The sequence below is a fragment of the Palaemon carinicauda genome, chromosome 26, assembly GCF_036898095.1.
Source record: "Palaemon carinicauda isolate YSFRI2023 chromosome 26, ASM3689809v2, whole genome shotgun sequence".
Classification (NCBI taxonomy): Eukaryota; Metazoa; Arthropoda; class Malacostraca; order Decapoda; family Palaemonidae; genus Palaemon; species Palaemon carinicauda.
This window is the reverse complement of record NC_090750.1, coordinates 98,228,780-98,246,399: the sequence shown is the minus strand read 5'-3', so window position 1 is coordinate 98,246,399 and position 17,620 is coordinate 98,228,780. Positions and strand designations below refer to the sequence as shown.

At 45.2% G+C, this 17,620-nt stretch overlaps 1 long non-coding RNA gene across 2 annotated transcripts in view; it reads right to left on the bottom strand.

Annotated features, from left to right (window-relative positions):
* The window catches only part of LOC137620343 (uncharacterized), a 76,727-nt gene extending 59,329 nt beyond the window's left edge, over nucleotides 1-17,398 (bottom strand). The window contains exon 1 of one of the 2 annotated variants that reach the window (XR_011040048.1): nucleotides 17,228-17,398. This is a non-coding gene — a long non-coding RNA (uncharacterized lncRNA). The remainder of the gene's footprint in view (nucleotides 1-17,227) is intronic. The other variant, XR_011040047.1, reaches the window with a different exon arrangement.
* Nucleotides 17,399-17,620: the final 222 nt, after the last annotated feature.

The window sequence follows — 17,620 nt, the reverse complement described above, 5'->3', positions numbered from 1 at the left end:
AGGGAAGGGTCGGCCATTTAAAAGTCAAAGAAAGTCCATACTCTCTTTGTCATCAAAAAATTAAATCTATCCAAAAACGAGTTCAAGATTTAAGATGAAGATAAAACACCTGCACTGCGAAAGCTCAAACCAAATTAAAGTACTTCACCAAATATGATGGGAAAAACTCCAGGTTCTACAGCGAGTAAAAGTACGTCTTGTCGACACGTCGACAGAGAAGAAATTGAGTCTTTGTTTACATCGAGAGTGGTATCTGGCCGACAGTTGGCGCTGGTGGGCACACCCGCAACCTGTATAGCGATCGCTGGCGAGTTTTTATTGTATGTGTCTGTCGAGCAACAGAGTTGCAGCTATTATATATTCACCGGCTAAGTTAAATATTTAAAATGTTATTTTCATTAGTAAAATAAATTTTTGAATATACTTACCCGATAATCATGTAGCTGTCAACTCTGTTGCCGACAGAAATCTACGGTCGGGATACGCCAGCGATCGCTATACAGGTGGGGGTGAACACCACAGCGCCATCTGTGGTCAGGTACTCCAGTACTTCTTGTCAACACCACCTCAATTTTTTCCTCGGTCCACTGGTTCTCTATGGGGAGGAAGGGTGGGTCAATTAAATCATGATTATCGGGTAAGTATATTCAAAAATTTATTTTACTAATGAAAATAACATTTTTCAATATTAATCTTACCCGATAATCATGTAGCTGATTCACACCCAGGGTGGTGGGTGGAGACCAGCATACATGTTAACAAAGAAGCTAAGTATCCCGTATTTTATTTTATTAGTTATTCAAAAATAACATAAAATAAATAAGTACCTGGTAAGGAAGACGACTTGAACCATTACTCTGCCTTTATTAAGTACGTCTTCCTTACTGAGCGTAGCGGTCCTCTTAGGATGCTGAACGACTCTTAGGTGCTGAAGTATAAAGGGCTGCAACCCATACTAAAGGACCTCATCACAACCTTTAACCTCGGCGCTTCTCAAGAAAGAATTGACCACCCGCCAAATCAACAAGGATGTGGAAGGCTTCTTAGCCGACCGTACAACCCATAAAAAGTATTCAAGAGAAAGGTTAAAAAGGTTATGGGATTATGGGAATGTAGTGGCTGAGCCCCCGCCTACTACTGCATTTGTTGCTACGAATGGTCCCAGGGTGTAGCAGTTCTCGTAAAGAGACTGGACATCTTTGAGATAGAATGATGCGAACACTGACTTGCTTCTCCAATAGGTTGCATCCATAACACTCTGCAGAGAACGGTTCTGTTTGAGGGCCACTGAAGTAGCCACAGCTCTCACTTCATGTGTCCTTACCTTCAGCAAAGCAAGGTCTTCTTCCTTCAGATGAGAATGTGCTTCCCTAATCAGGAGCCTGAATAGGTAAGAAACTGAGTTCTTAGACCTTGGAAGAGAAGGCTTCTTGATAGCACACCATAAGGCTTCTGATTGTCCTCGTAAAGGTTATGACCTTTTTAGATAGTACCTAAGAGCTCTAACTGGGCAAAGTACTCTCTCCAGTTCGTCCCCCACCAAGTTGGACAGGCTTGGGATCTCGAACGACTTAGGCCAAGGACGTGAAGGAAGCTCGTTTTAGCAAAAAACCGAGCTGCAAGGAACATGTAGCCGTTTCAGATGTGAAAACTATGTTCCTGCTGAAGGCGTGGATCTCACTTACTCTTTTAGCTGTTGTCAAGCACACGAGGAAAAGAGTTTTTAATGTGAGGTCCTTAAAAGAGGCTGATTGGAGAGGTTCAAATCTTGATGACATAAGGAACCTTAGGACCACGTCTAGATTCCAGCCTGGAGTGGACAACCGACGTTCCTTTGAGGTCTCAAAAGACCTAAGGAGGTCCTGTAGATCTTTGTTGGTGGAAAGATCCAAGCCTCTGTGGCGGAAAACCGCTGCCAACATACTTCTGTAACCCTTAATCGTAGGAGCTGAAAGGGATCTTACGTTCCTTAGATGTAACAGGAAGTCAGCAATCTGGGTTACAGTGGTACTGGATGAGGAAACTGCATTGGCCTTGTACCAGCTTCGGAAGACTTCCCCTTTAGACTGATAGACTCTGAGAGTGGATGTCCTCCTTGCTCTGGCAATCGCTCTGGCTGCCTCCTTCGAAAAGCCCCTAGCTCTTGAGAGTCTTTCGAAAGTCTGAAGGCAGTCAGACGAAGAGCGTGGAGGTTTGGATGTACCTTCTTTACGTGAGGTAGACGTAGAAGGTCCACTCCTAGAGGAAGAGTCCTGGGAATGTCGACCAGCCATTGCAGTACCTCTATGAACCATTCTCTCGCGGGCCAGAGCGGAGCCAACCAACGTCAGCCGTGTCCCTTTGCGAGAGGCGAACTTCTGAAGTCCCTGTTGACAATCTTGAACGGCGGGAATGCATACAGGTCGAGATGGGACCAATCCAGCAGAAAAGCATCCACGTGAACTGCTGCTGGGTCTGGAATCGGAGAACAATACAACGGGAGCCTCTAGGTTATCGAGGTAGCGAACAGATCTATGGTTGGCTGACCCCACAGGGCCCAAAGTCTGCTGCAAACATTCTTGTGAAGGGTCCACTCTGTGGGGATGACCTGACCCTTCCGGCTAAGGCGATCTGCCATGACATTCATATCGCCCTGAATGAACCTCGTTACCAGCGTGAGCTTTCGATCTTTTAACCAGATGAGGAGGTCCCTTGCGATCTAGAACAACTTCCACGAATGAGTCCCTCCCTGCTTGGAGATGTAAGCCAAGGCTGTGGTGTTGTCAGAGTCCACCTCCACCACCTTGTTAAGCTGGAGGGACTTGAAGTTTATCAAGGCCAGATGAACCGCCAACAGCTCCTTGCAATAGATGTGAAGTGTCCTTAGCTCCTGATTCCATGTTCCCGAGCATTCCTGTCCGTCCAAAGTCGCACCCCAGCCCGTGTCTGATGCGTCAGAGAAGAGACGGCGGTCGGGTTTCTGAACAGCCAAAGGTAGACTTCCTTGAGAAGAAAGCTGTTCTTTCACCACGTGAGAGTAGACCTCCTCTCTTCGGAAACAGGAACTGAGATCGTCTCTAGCGTCATGTCCTTTATCCAGTGAGCCGCTAGATGATACTGAAGGGGGCGGAGGTGGCGTCTCCCTAACTCGATGAACAAGGCCAGCGATGAAAGTGTCCCTGTTAGACTCATCCACTACCTGACTGAGCATCGGTTCCTTCTCAGCATGCTCTGGATGCAATCTAGGGCTTAGTAGATCCTTGGGGCCGACGGAAAAGCCCGAAAAGCTCGACTCTGAAGATCCATACCCAGGTAGACAATGGTCTGGGATGGGACGAGCTGGTACTCCTCAAAATTGACCAGGAGGCCCAGTTCCTTGGTCAGATCCATAGTCCATCTGAGAATCTCCAGACAGCGACGACTTGTGGGAGCTCTTAAAAGCTAGTCGTCTGACGGAGCCGGACACAAGATCATGGTACTGCTGCACAGTCTGTGAACTGTCAACCATGGGGAAGCGAGGAAGTACAGCGACAACCCGAAGCTGTCTAGACTGTCTGGGTCGTACAGACAACTCCTTATCGGGTTGCTGAGGTTGCCGCACTGCGTCACAACAAGTCACTTCTGCTGGTTGTTGAACGTCTTCCCAGTGACACACTGACTCCGTAAACAAAAAATCCTCTAACAAGGACTAAGCTTGGACTGCATGTCTTGCAACAAAGCTCAAGGTCTATGGGAGCAGGTGTGGTAACAGACGGGGTTAGCGACTGAAGTGGAACCATTACCCTCCCTGGAAGCATGTTATGCTTAAATAAAAGTCCATAGGAGGCTAAGCAGCTAAAGGCTCCTCTCCAAATGACAGAGTCCTCAAGGGAATATCAGAAGGAGGGAGAATAGCACTTTCTCATCTACAGGAACCATATCCGAGAAAAGCTAAGTTCTCTCAGTGAGGGTTTCACTGGTGCAAAAGCAGCAGACTAGAAGGCAACGTTATGAAACTGCTTGACAGTCTAGTGAGTTGGCAACAACCAAAGATGTGTGACTGAGGAGCATGCGGTAAGGTATGCAGAGCATGCTGTATGCAGAGCATGCTGTATGTAGAGCATGCTGTAAGGTAAGCAGAGCATGTTGCATGGCGTGCGGCTTATGCTGCATGGGATGAGGCTCATGCTGCATGGGATGAGGCTCATGCTGCATGGTATGAGGCTCATGCTGCATGGGATGAGGCTCATGCTGCAAGGGATGAGGCTCATGCCGCATGCGTTGAGGAGGATGCCGCATAGTATGAGGCTCCTGCCTCATGGGTTGAGGCGGTTGCCGCATAGCATGAGGCTCCTGCCTCATGGTTTGAGGAGGATGCCGCATAGCATGAGGCTCCTCATAGCATGAGACTCCTGCCTCATGGGTTGAGGAGGATGCCGCATAGCATGAGGCTCCTGCCTCATGGGTTGAGGAGGATGCCGCATAGCATGAGGCTGCCTCATGGGTAGAGGAGGTTGCCGCATAGCATGAGGCTCCTGCCTCATGGGTTGAGGAGGATGCCGCATAGCATGAGGCTCCTGCCTCATGGTTTGAGGAGGATGCCGCATAGCATGAGGCTCCTGTGAGGTTCCTGCCTCAAGAGTTGCGTCTGCCTCAAGGGTTGAGGAGGTGGCTGCGCAGAGAGAGGCTCTTGCCTCAAGAGTTGAGGCTCTTGCCTCAAGAGTTGAGGTTCTTGCCTCAAGAGTTGAGGTTCTTGCCTCAAGAGTTGAGGCTCTTGCCTCAAGAGTTGAGGTTCTTGCCTCAAGAGTTGAGGTTCTTGCCTCAAGAGTTGAGGCTCTTACCTCAAGAGTTGAGGTTCTTGCCTCAAGAGTTGAGGCTCTTGCCTCAAGAGTTGAGGTTCTTGCCTCAAGAGTTGAGGTTCTTGCCTCAAGAGTTGAGGCTCTTGCCTCAAGAGTTGAGGTTCTTGCCTCAAGAGTTGAGGCTCTTGCCTCAAGAGTTGAGGCTCTTGCCTCAAGAGTTGAGGTTCTTGCCTCAAGAGTTGAGGCTCTTGCCTCAAGAGTTGAGGCGGTTGCCGCATAGCATGAGGCTCCTGCCTCAAGGAAAGTGGAGGTTGCTGCATAGCGCTGGTACCTGGCAACTCCCAATTCGGCAGCTCACGCATGGAGGCAGGAGGAGCCTCAACATCATACGTCTGGCAGGGTGGACTGCGCAGAGGTGGAGGAGCGCTCGCAGGAGGAGGTGTGCTAACCTTCTCTGCCTGAAACTCCTGCATCAACACCGCAAGCTGAGACTGCATTGTCTGCAGCATAGACCACTAGAGTTTAAGAAAGACAACAACAAACGGAGCTACTGTCCGTTGAGACTGAGGGTCTAAAACAGCTGGTGCGGCAACAGACGGAGTTACTGCCTGTTGCGATACCACCTTGCCTCTCTGGGAGGTGTGCAGTTGTCGTACTGCAGCAAGTCCGAACTGACCCAGTGCTAATGGCACCACCTAGGAGTTGGACTTGCGCGGAAGGGACCGACTTGCACTTAAAAGCTGCAAGATTTGGTCCATGGTTTCTGCGAGAAACCTCTTCCGCAGACGAGGAATAAAAGGGCTCTCTCGTCTTTGTGTGGGTGGGGTGATCACGTCGGCTACGTGAGTTGGTTACACCCGAAACCACGGAGGGAAACGTCTGTTCGTCGATCAAGGCCTGATGAACCCATAAGTCCTTCGACGTTACTTCTCCCCTGGGCTTGGGAGCTTGTAAGAGGTCCCAGACTAGGCGAACAACTGGCATGAACAGACGAACCCTCGAACGCAACACTATACACTTTGCGCTTATCACTTTATCACTTTTGATTTTCTGTTTGCACTTATTTCACTGAACTCGAAACTTTAAGTGGTTTGTACCTGAAACACGCAATTCTATCCTTCATTAAAAGTTAGTAATTGCGAAAACAGTATTACAATGTAACAGAAAAACATAATGAAAGATAAATAATTCAGTGGCTGGAAAAGAGACTAAACACTAGATCAAATAAACTACGTTTAAAATCTCTCACCGCATAAAGCCTGAGAACAAGAATAAAACTCTAGAAACGTTTACCTTCTTCCCCTAAAGAGACTAGGGAGAAGAGCAAAAACGATAACAACGTTACCCGCTTGAACGAAACGTTTATCCTCCTCTCTCTCCCTCCGTCTCTATCTCTCTCTCTCTCTCTCTTGACTTAGAACCTGAGAGATGAGCCCAATTATATATATCGTTAAAACATATTATTGTTAAAGGAAAAAAACTGAAAGATTTCCCAAATAAAAAGTTCCTTTATTAGAATTAAAACCATTTAAGCTAAGAAAGAATGAACAAAACGCTAGAATCGTTCTACTCTTACTGCAACGTGACACCGTGAATACTCTCTCTCTATCGTAACGATAGAGCGCAAGTTGAACGTTCTGAACGTCAACAACTGCAGAGACAAAACAAAACGTTAGTTCAACTTTGAAAACAGTACGAGACTATCAAAGAAATTCTTTCAAAAACATTAAAATAGCATAATATGTTAACAGGTAAAAACGAAATGACGGGCTCAATGTTAATTAACTTCGGTTCCAAGAAAAGACCGCCTACTATTAGGAAAGGTCGAATATAAACATTAATTTTAATAAGTTTATAATAAAAGGAAGTTAATCGAAGAGGCCTATAAAAGGCGGAGAGATATAAAATAAATCTATAACTTTTGTTAAGCAAAATTAAGAAAGAGAGTCTATACTCTCTTCGACACCAACACTTCCGTCTAAGGGAAGGGTCGGCCATTAAAAGTGAAAGAGTTCATACTCTCTTCGTCACCAAAATTAAATCAAAAATTAAATCAAATTAATTCCAAAAACTTGCTAAGCTAATGATAAAGCTTCCTGAATAGCGAAGGCTAAACTCTAGAGCAAATACATCACCAAAGCGTGAGCAATAACTCCAGAATCAACAGCGTATCCATGTAGGTCTAGCCGGAGGCACGACAGAGGAAAAATTGAGGTGGTGTTGACAAGAAGTACTGGAGTACCTGACCACAGATGACGCTGTGGTGTTCACCCCCACCTGTATAGCGATCGCTGGCGTATCCCGACCGTAGATTTCTGTCGGCAACAGAGTTGACAGCTACATGATTATCGGGTAAGATTAATATTGAAAAACGAATTTTTTAACAATTCACATTAGGTATGAATAAAACTGATTTCTACCTGAAGCACGCAATTCTACCCTCATCAAAAGGTTGTAATTGCGAAATCAGTCGTATAATGTAAGCACATTAATACCAGCAAAAAACAGTAAACATATTTTAAGATAAAAAAAAAATCAGTGGCTGGGGAAGAGACTAAACACTAGTTCATTCAAAACTACGTTTTCAATCTCTCACCGTACATTGCCTTGGGACGAGAATAAAAAACTAAAAACGTTTTATCCTTTCTCCCCGTACAGAGACTAGGGACGAGAGTAACTCGAGAACAACGTTACCCGCTTGGGACGAGATAAAGATCGGTACGTTTTCTCTCCTCTCTCTCCCTCCGTCTCTATCTCTCTCTTGATTTCGCACCTAAGAGAAGAGCCCACTTACGTTTCGTCAAAAAAACAGGTTATTTGACCAAAGGAAAAAACTGAAAGGTTTTTCAATTAAAAAGTTCCTTTAAAATAGAATTTAAAACATTTAAGCTTTGAAAGAAGAATGAACAAAACGTCAGAATCGATTTACTCTTTCTGCAAAGTGAAACCGTGATACTCTCTCTCTCTATCGTAACGATAGAGCGCAAACTGCGTAGCATAAATAAACTAAACGTTAGTTCATCTTTGAAACAGTACGAAGACTATTCAAAGAAAATCTTTCATAAAATATCTATTAAAAAATGTTATTTTCATTAGTAAAATAAATTTTTTAATATACTTACCCGATAATCATGTAGCTGTCAACTCTGTTGCCGACAGAAATCTACAGTCGGGATACGCCAGCGATCGCTATACAGGTGGGGGTGAACACAACAGCGCCATCTGTGGTCAGGTACTCCAGTACTTCTTGTCAACACCACCTCAATTTTTTCCTCGGTCCACTGGTTCTCTATGGGGAGGAAGGGTGGGTCAATTAAATCATGATTATCGGGTAAGTATATTCAAAAATTTATTTTACTAATGAAAATAACATTTTTCAATATTAATCTTACCCGATAATCATGTAGCTGATTCACACCCAGGGTGGTGGGTGGAGACCAGCATACATGTTAACAAAGAAGCTAAGTATCCCGTATTTTATTTTATTAGTTATTCAAAAATAACATGAAATAAATAAGTACCTGGTAAGGAAGACGACTTGAACCATTACTCTGCCTTTATTAAGTACGTCTTCCTTACTGAGCGTAGCGGTCCTCTTAGGATGCTGAACGACTCTTAGGTGCTGAAGTATAAAGGGCTGCAACCCATACTAAAGGACCTCATCACAACCTTTAACCTCGGCGCTTCTCAAGAAAGAATTGACCACCCGCCAAATCAACAAGGATGTGGAAGGCTTCTTAGCCGACCGTACAACCCATAAAAAGTATTCAAGAGAAAGGTTAAAAGGGTTATGGGATTATGGGAATGTAGTGGCTGAGCCCCCGCCTACTACTGCATTTGTTGCTACGAATGGTCCCAGGGTGTAGCAGTTCTCGTAAAGAGACTGGACATCTTTGAGATAGAATGATGCGAACACTGACTTGCTTCTCCAATAGGTTGCATCCATAACACTCTGCAGAGAACGGTTCTGTTTGAAGGCCACTGAAGTAGCCACAGCTCTCACTTCATGTGTCCTTACCTTCAGCAAAGCAAGGTCTTCTTCCTTCAGATGAGAATGTGCTTCCCTAATCAGGAGCCTGAATAGGTAAGAAACTGAGTTCTTAGACCTTGGAAGAGAAGGCTTCTTGATATCACACCATAAGGCTTCTGATTGTCCTCGTAAAGGTTATGACCTTTTTAGATAGTACCTAAGAGCTCTAACTGGGCAAAGTACTCTCTCCAGTTCGTCCCCCACCAAGTTGGACAGGCTTGGGATCTCGAACGACTTAGGCCAAGGACGTGAAGGAAGCTCGTTTAGCAAAAAACCGAGCTGCAAGGAACATGTAGCCGTTTCAGATGTGAAAACTATGTTCCTGCTGAAGGCGTGGATCTCACTTACTCTTTTAGCTGTTGTCAAGCACACGAGGAAAAGAGTTTTTAATGTGAGGTCCTTAAAAGAGGCTGATTGGAGAGGTTCAAATCTTGATGACATAAGGAACCTTAGGACCACGTCTAGATTCCAGCCTGGAGTGGACAACCGACGTTCCTTTGAGGTCTCAAAAGACCTAAGGAGGTCCTGTAGATCTTTGTTGGTGGAAAGATCCAAGCCTGTGTGGCGGAAAACCGCTGCCAACATACTTCTGTAACCCTTAATCGTAGGAGCTGAAAGGGATCTTACGTTCCTTAGATGTAACAGGAAGTCAGCAATCTGGGTTACAGTGGTACTGGTTGAGGAAACTGCATTGGCCTTGTACCAGCTTTGGAAGACTTCCCCTTTAGACTGATAGACTCTGAGAGTGGATGTCCTCCTTGCTCTGGCAATCGCTCTGGCTGCCTCCTTCGAAAAGCCCCTAGCCCTTGAGAGTCTTTCGAAAGTCTGAAGGCAGTCAGACGAAGAGCGTGGAGGTTTGGGTGTACCTTCTTTACGTGAGGTAGACGTAGAAGGTCCACTCCTAGAGGAAGAGTCCTGGGAATGTCGACCAGCCATTGCAGTACCTCTATGAACCACTCTCTCGCGGGCCAGAGCGGAGCCAACCAACGTCAGCTGTGTCCCTTTGCGAGAGGCGAACTTCTGAAGTACCCTGTTGACAATCTTGAACGGCGGGAATGCATACAGGTCGAGATGGGACCAATCCAGCAGAAAAGCATCCACGTGAACTGCTGCTGGGTCTGGAATCGGAGAACAATACAACGGGAGCCTCTAGGTTATCGAGGTAGCGAACAGATCTATGGTTGGCTGACCCCACAGGGCCCAAAGTCTGCTGCAAACATTCTTGTGAAGGGTCCACTCTGTGGGGATGACCTGACCCTTCCGGCTAAGGCGATCTGCCATGACATTCATATCGCCCTGAATGAACCTCGTTACTAGCGTGAGCTTTCGATCTTTTGACCAGATGAGGAGGTCCCTTGCGATCTAGAACAACTTCCACGAATGAGTCCCTCCCTGCTTGGAGATGTAAGCCAAGGCTGTGGTGTTGTCAGAGTCCACCTCCACCACCTTGTTAAGCTGGAGGGACTTGAAGTTTATCAAGGCCAGATGAACCGCCAACAGCTCCTTGCAATAGATGTGAAGTGTCCTTAGCTCCTGATTCCATGTTCCCGAGCATTCCTGTCCGTCCAAAGTCGCACCCCAGCCCGTGTCTGATGCGTCAGAGAAGAGACGGCGGTCGGGTTTCTGAACAGCCAAAGGTAGACTTCCTTGAGAAGAAAGCTGTTCTTTCACCACGTGAGAGTAGACCTCCTCTCTTCGGAAACAGGAACTGAGACCGTCTCTAGCGTCATGTCCTTTATCCAGTGAGCCGCTAGATGATACTGAAGGGGGCGGAGGTGGCGTCTCCCTAACTCGATGAACAGGGCCAGCGATGAAAGTGTCCCTGTTAGACTCATCCACTACCTGACTGAGCATCGGTTCCTTCTCAGCATGCTCTGGATGCATTCTAGGGCTTAGTAGATCCTTGGGGCCGACGGAAAAGCCCGAAAAGCTCGACTCTGAAGATCCATACCCAGGTAGACAATGGTCTGGGATGGGACGAGCTGGGACTCCTCAAAATTGACCAGGAGGCCCAGTTCCTTGGTCAGATCCATAGTCCATCTGAGAATCTCCAGACAGCGACGACTTGTGGGAGCTCTTAAAAGCTAGTCGTCTGACGGAGCCGGACACAAGATCATGGTACTGCTGCACAGTCTGTGAACTGTCAACCATGGGGAAGCGAGGAAGTACAGCGACAACCCGAAGCTGTCTAGACTGTCTGGGTCGTACAGACAACTCCTTATCGGGTTGCTGAGGTTGCCGCACTGCGTCACAACAAGTCACTTCTGCTGGTTGTTGAACGTCTTCCCAGTGACACACTGACTCCGTAAACAAAAAAATCCTCTAACAAGGACTAAGCTTGGACTGCATGTCTTGCAACAAAGCTCAAGGTCTATGGGAGCAGGTGTGGTAACAGACGGGGTTAGCGACTGAAGTGGAACCATTACCCTCCCTGGAAGCATGTTATGCTTAAATAAAAGTCCATAGGAGGATAAGCAGCTAAAGGCTCCTCTCCAAATGACAGAGTCCTCAAGGGAATATCAGAAGGAGGGAGAATAGCACTTTCTCATCTACAGGAACCATATCCGAGAAAAGCTAAGTTCTCTCAGTGAGGGTTTCACTGGTGCAAAAGCAGCAGACTAGAAGGCAACGTTATGAAACTGTTTGACAGTCTAGTGAGTTGGCAACAACCAAAGATGTGTGACTGAGGAGCATGCGGTAAGGTATGCAGAGCATGCTGTATGCAGAGCATGCTGTATGTAGAGCATGCTGTGAGGTAAGCAGAGCATGTTGCATGGCGTGCGGCTTATGCTGCATGGGAAGAGGCTCATGCTGCATGGGATGAGGCTCATGCTGCATGGTATGAGGCTCATGCTGCATGGGATGAGGCTCATGCTGCAAGGGATGAGGCTCATGCCGCATGCGTTGAGGAGGATGCCGCATAGTATGAGGCTCCTGCCTCATGGGTTGAGGCGGTTGCCGCATAGCATGAGGCTCCTGCCTCATGGTTTGAGGAGGATGCCGCATAGCATGAGGCTCCTCATAGCATGAGACTCCTGCCTCATGGGTTGAGGAGGATGCCGCATAGCATGAGGCTCCTGCCTCATGGGTTGAGGAGGATGCCGCATAGCATGAGGCTCCTGCCTCATGGGTAGAGGAGGTTGCCGCATAGCATGAGGCTCCTGCCTCATGGGTTGAGGAGGATGCCGCATAGCATGAGGCTCCTCATAGCATGAGGTCCCTGCCTCATGGGTTGAGGAGGATGCCGCATAGCATGAGGCTCCTCATAGCATGAGGCTCCTGCCTCATGGGTTGAGGAGGATGCCGCATAGCCTGAGGCTGCTGCCTCAAGGATGGTGGAGGTTGCTGCAACGCATGAGGCTGCTGCCTCAAGGATGGAGGAGGTTGCCGCAACGCATGAGGCTCCTGCCTCAAGGGAAGAGGAGGTGAGTTGAGGTTCTTGCCTCAAGAGTTGAGGTTCTTGCCTCAAGAGTTGAGGCTCTTGCCTCAAGAGTTGAGGCTCTTGCCTCAAGAGTTGAGGCTCTTGCCTCAAGAGTTGAGGCTCTTGCCTCAAGAGTTGAGGTTCTTGCCTCAAGAGTTGAGGCTCTTGCCTCAAGAGTTGAGGTTCTTGCCTCAAGAGTTGAGGCTCTTGCCTCAAGAGTTGAGGCTCCTGCCTCAAGGGTTGAGGAGGTTGCCGCAACGCATGAGGCTCCTGCCTCAAGGGAAGAGGAGGTGAGTTGAGGCTCTTGCCTCAAGAGTTGAGGCTCTTGCCTCAAGAGTTGAGGTTCTTGCCTCAAGAGTTGAGGTTCTTGCCTCAAGAGTTGAGGCTCTTGCCTCAAGAGTTGAGGCTCTTGCCTCAAGAGTTGAGGTTCTTGCCTCAAGAGTTGAGGCTCTTGCCTCAAGAGTTGAGGTTCTCGCCTCAAGAGTTGAGGCTCTTGCCTCAAGAGTTGAGGCTCCTGCCTCAAGGGTTGAGGAGGTTGCCGCAACGCATGAGGCTCCTGCCTCAAGGGAAGAGGAGGTGAGTTGAGGCTCTTGCCTCAAGAGTTGAGGCTCTTGCCTCAAGAGTTGAGGTTCTTGCCTCAAGAGTTGAGGTTCTTGCCTCAAGAGTTGAGGCTCTTGCCTCAAGAGTTGAGGCTCTTGCCTCAAGAGTTGAGGCTCCTGCCTCAAGGGTTGAGGAGGTTGCCGCATAGCAAGAGGCTCCTGCCTCAAGGAAAGTGGAGGTTGCTGCATAGCGCTGGTACCTGGCAACTCCCAATGCGGCAGCTCACGCATGGAGGCAGGAGGAGCCTCAACATCATACGTCTGGCAGGGTGGACTGCGCAGAGGTGGAGGAGCGCTCGCAGGAGGAGGTGTGCTAACCTTCTCGGCCTGAAACTCCTGCATCAACACCGCAAGCTGAGACTGCATTGTCTGCAGCATAGACCACTACAGTCTAAGAAAGACAACAACAAACGGAGCTACTGTCCGTTGAGACTGAGGGTCTAAAACAGCTGGTGCGGCAACAGACGGAGTTACTGCCTGTTGCGGTACCACCTTGCCTCTCTGGGAGGTGTGCAGTTGTCGTACTGCAGCAAGTCCGAACTGACCCAGTGCTAATGGCTCCACCTAGGAGTTGGACTTGCGCGGAAGGGACCGACTTGCACTTAAAAGCTGCAAGATTTGGTCCATGGTTTCTGCGAGAAACCTCTTCCGCAGACGAGGAATAAATGGGCTCTCTCGTCTTTGTGTGGGTGGGGTGATCACGTCGGCTACGTGAGTTGGTTACACCCGAAACCACGGAGGGAAACGTCTGTTCGTCGATCAAGGCCTGATGAACCCATAAGTCCTTCGACGTTACTTCTTCCCTGGCTTGGGAGCTTGTAAGAGGTCCCAGACTAGGCGAACAACTGGCACGAACAGACGAACCCTCGAACGCAACACTGTAACACTTTATCACTTTTGATTTTCTGTTTGCACTTATTTCACTGAACTCGAAACTTTAAGTGGTTTGTACCTGAAACACGCAATTCTATCCTTCATTAAAAGTTAGTAATTGCGAAAACAGTATTACAATGTAACAGAAAAACATAATGAAAGATAAATAATTCAGTGGCTGGAAAAGAGACTAAACACTAGATCAAATAAACTACGTTTAAAATCTCTCACCGCATAAAGCCTGGGAACAAGAATAAAACTCTAGAAACGTTTACCTTCTTCCCCTAAAGAGACTAGGGAGAAGAGCAAAAACGATAACAACGTTACCCGCTTGAACGAAACGTTTATCCTCCTCTCTCTCCCTCCGTCTCTATCTCTCTCTCTCTCTCTCTTGACTTAGAACCTGAGAGATGAGCCCAATTATATATATCGTTAAAACATATTATTGTTAAAGGAAAAAAACTGAAAGATTTCCCAAATAAAAAGTTCCTTTATTAGAATTAAAACCATTTAAGCTAAGAAAGAATGAACAAAACGCTAGAATCGGTTTACTCTTACTGCAACGTGACACCGTGAATACTCTCTCTCTATCGTAACGATAGAGCGCAAGTTGAACGTTCTGAACGTCAACAACTGCAGAGACAAACAAAACGTTAGTTCAACTTTGAAAACAGTACGAGACTATCAAAGAAATTCTTTCAAAAACATTAAAATAGCATAATATGTTAACAGGTAAAAACGAAATGACGGGCTCAATGTTAATTAACTTCGGTTCCAAGAAAAGACTGCCTACTATTAGGAAAGGTCGAATATAAACAAATATAAAAATTAATTTTAATAAGTTTATAATAAAAGGAAGTTAATCGAAGAGGCCTATAAAAGGCGGAGAGATATAAAATAAATCTATAACTTTTGTTAAGCAAAATTAAGAAAGAGAGTCTATACTCTCTTCGACACTAACACTTCCGTCTAAGGGAAGGGTCGGCCATTAAAAGTGAAAGAGTTCATACTCTCTTCGTCACCAAAATTAAATAAAAAATTAAATCAAATTAATTCCAAAAACTTGCTAAGCTAATGATAAAGCTTCCTGAATAGCGAAGGCTAAACTCTAGAGCAAATACATCACCAAATCGTGAGCAATAACTCCAGAATCAACAGCGTATCCATGTAGGTCTAGCCGGAGGCACGACAGAGGAAAAATTGAGGTGGTGTTGACAAGAAGTACTGGAGTACCTGACCACAGATGGCGCTGTTGTGTTCACCCCCACCTGTATAGCGATCGCTGGCGTATCCCGACCGTAGATTTCTGTCGGCAACAGAGTTGACAGCTACATGATTATCGGGTAAGATTAATATTGAAAAATATTCATTTAATAAGTTTTAAATCATTAGCTCTTTAAAAGCTATTTACGATTGAAAGGGCTCAACGTTGTTTAACTTCGGTTTCCAAGTTAGGACCGCCTACTCTCAGGAAAGGTCGCATATAAACAAATCATTAAAATTTATTTTGATGTTTATTATAAATGGAAAGCTAATCGAAGAGGCCTAATAAAGGCGGTTGAGATATAAAATATATAGAGGAAAATCTATAATTAATTTATAACGTGATAAGATAATTGCTAAAAGCCTAAACACACTTCCGTACTGAGGGAAGGGTCGGCCATTTAAAAGTCAAGGAAAGTCCAAAAAAACAATCCAAAGTCATCATAAATTAAATCTATCCAAAAACGAGTTCAAGATTTAAGTTGAAGATAAAACACCTGTATTGCGAAAGCTCAAACCAAAATGAAGTACTTCACCAAATATGTTAAGAAAACTCCAGGTTCTACAGCGAGTATGAATACGTCTTGTCGTCAACGTCGACAGAGAAGAATTGAAGGTTTTGTTTACATACAAGAGTGGTATCTGGCCGACAGTTGGCGCTGGTGGGCACACCCGCAACCTTCATAGCGATCGCTCGCGAGTTTTTTGAGTGTGTTTTCTGTCGAGCCGCAGAGTTGCAGCTATTATATATTCACCGGCTAAGTTAAATATTTAAAACTAATGGTTCCTGCTATGACGTGCGATCGCTTCGCCAGCGGAAAAATTAAAACATCAAGCTCAGTATGTACTGGCAGGCAGTAATGTTGCGCTGCCCATGCCTACATCAACGATTGATTATTGTTTCTTAGTTAATTATTCCAAGTAATTTTTTTTTTCTAGAATAACTAATGGTTCTTGCTTCACCGTGCACGAGCGAACATCAAGCTCATATGTACTGGCAAGCAGTAGATGCTGAGCTTTGCACAGCCCCCCACCCCCCCCCCATTTGGTTCTTATTTCTTGGTAATTATTCGACAGATTTTTTAAAGCTGAAAATCACAGACCCTAAAATTCAATAAAAACAAACTAATGACTTACTTTATGATCAGGCCATTGAGGGTGCTTCTCTTCCCCGAAAGATAACAAAGAACGAAACCTCGGGCACTGTAATTTTTGCGGTATGACATTATGCGATTCTAGAAACGTGTTAGTTACACTTGGTGACACACATAAAAAGGGTCTGGAAAGGAGTGAAGCGAAGCACTTAAAGTGATAACAAAAGAAGGAAAAAATATAACCCCCCTATATAAGTTTCCATACGTGCAGTTACGTGATTGGTTAACGGAAACATCAGTGTAACAGTACAGTGTCTATAAAGTAAACTTGAAGGGTAAACTCGTTCAGAGCAAGTATTTTCTTTGTGAAAACTGAATGTAATACGGCAATGACAGGAAAAAACAGAAATGATGAACAATTAGTATGATAAAGTGTAGGAAAGAATAAATACTATTTTATAGGAATACATTAAAATGCTGTAATAACAGAGGAAACGACTTTAAACTTGAGAAAATGAGAAATATACACGTAGGTATTGCATCAACAAATATGTACATACAAACGGTATTAGGAGCGACAAATACTTGAATGCCGTGGGTAAAAATGAGGAGGGTTTATAAGAAAACGAGTAATCCTATTGGTCAAAATAAAGGGGGACGGGGGTTATGCCCCGAAGTTCTATAACTGGTTAACAAGCATGTACATACAAATGAAAGGGAGAGAATACAACCGCTATGTAAACTGTCATCAAACAAATAAAAAATATACCAATAGTATAGGATATAGATAATTTGTGCAGTTTTTCATGGATTTATTATAAGGACAAAAAAAAATAATGTTTAGAAAGGAAAATGTTTGTTTTACCAATATAAACCGTTTTCCCAGTATGTTTTCCCCACCCAAAAACCCCTCATTATCACCGGATATGGATACATATGTATTTAACCGAGTATTTATTTGCGGTGAAAAAAAGTGTCATTTCCGAGGAAAATGGCCACTTTTCTCGTAGGAAAAAGCTGTTTATAGTATTGAAGCTTTCCCCGTTCGTAAGTATAATAAAACCAAAAATCAAAGACCTTTTTCTTAAATGTCATTTCTAACGTCAAAGCATAATAAAGAAGATATTCATTTTATTATTAATTTAAACATGGTTTTTTATACAATAATAAGGGACATCATGATCGCTAACCTTGTCACTGTTCAGTTGGTTCCTAACCTCTGTTATTCTATAGGAATAGGATATCCATGATTCCATTCAGGTTCCAGGCTTCTAGTTGCTCTCTCAACACTACTGTGATTCCAGTTTCCTCATTGCTCTCTCCACAACAACACAGAGTGATTGTGGGCAGACTACTAGAAGCGCATTATCATTAGTTACCTCCTCCACAGACAACACAGCTTACATACTTTTACTTCTAACTTCAAAGGCCTTTCTAATATACCGGGCAATATCTTTAGTTGGTGTTTCTAAATTCCCTATTTCTATGTCATTTTTTTTTTTAAATTTTCTTAATTCATTACAGCAAAACATAGGCCACGTAGTATCCTCTGACGCCCTATACAACACACAAAGTCTATCTTT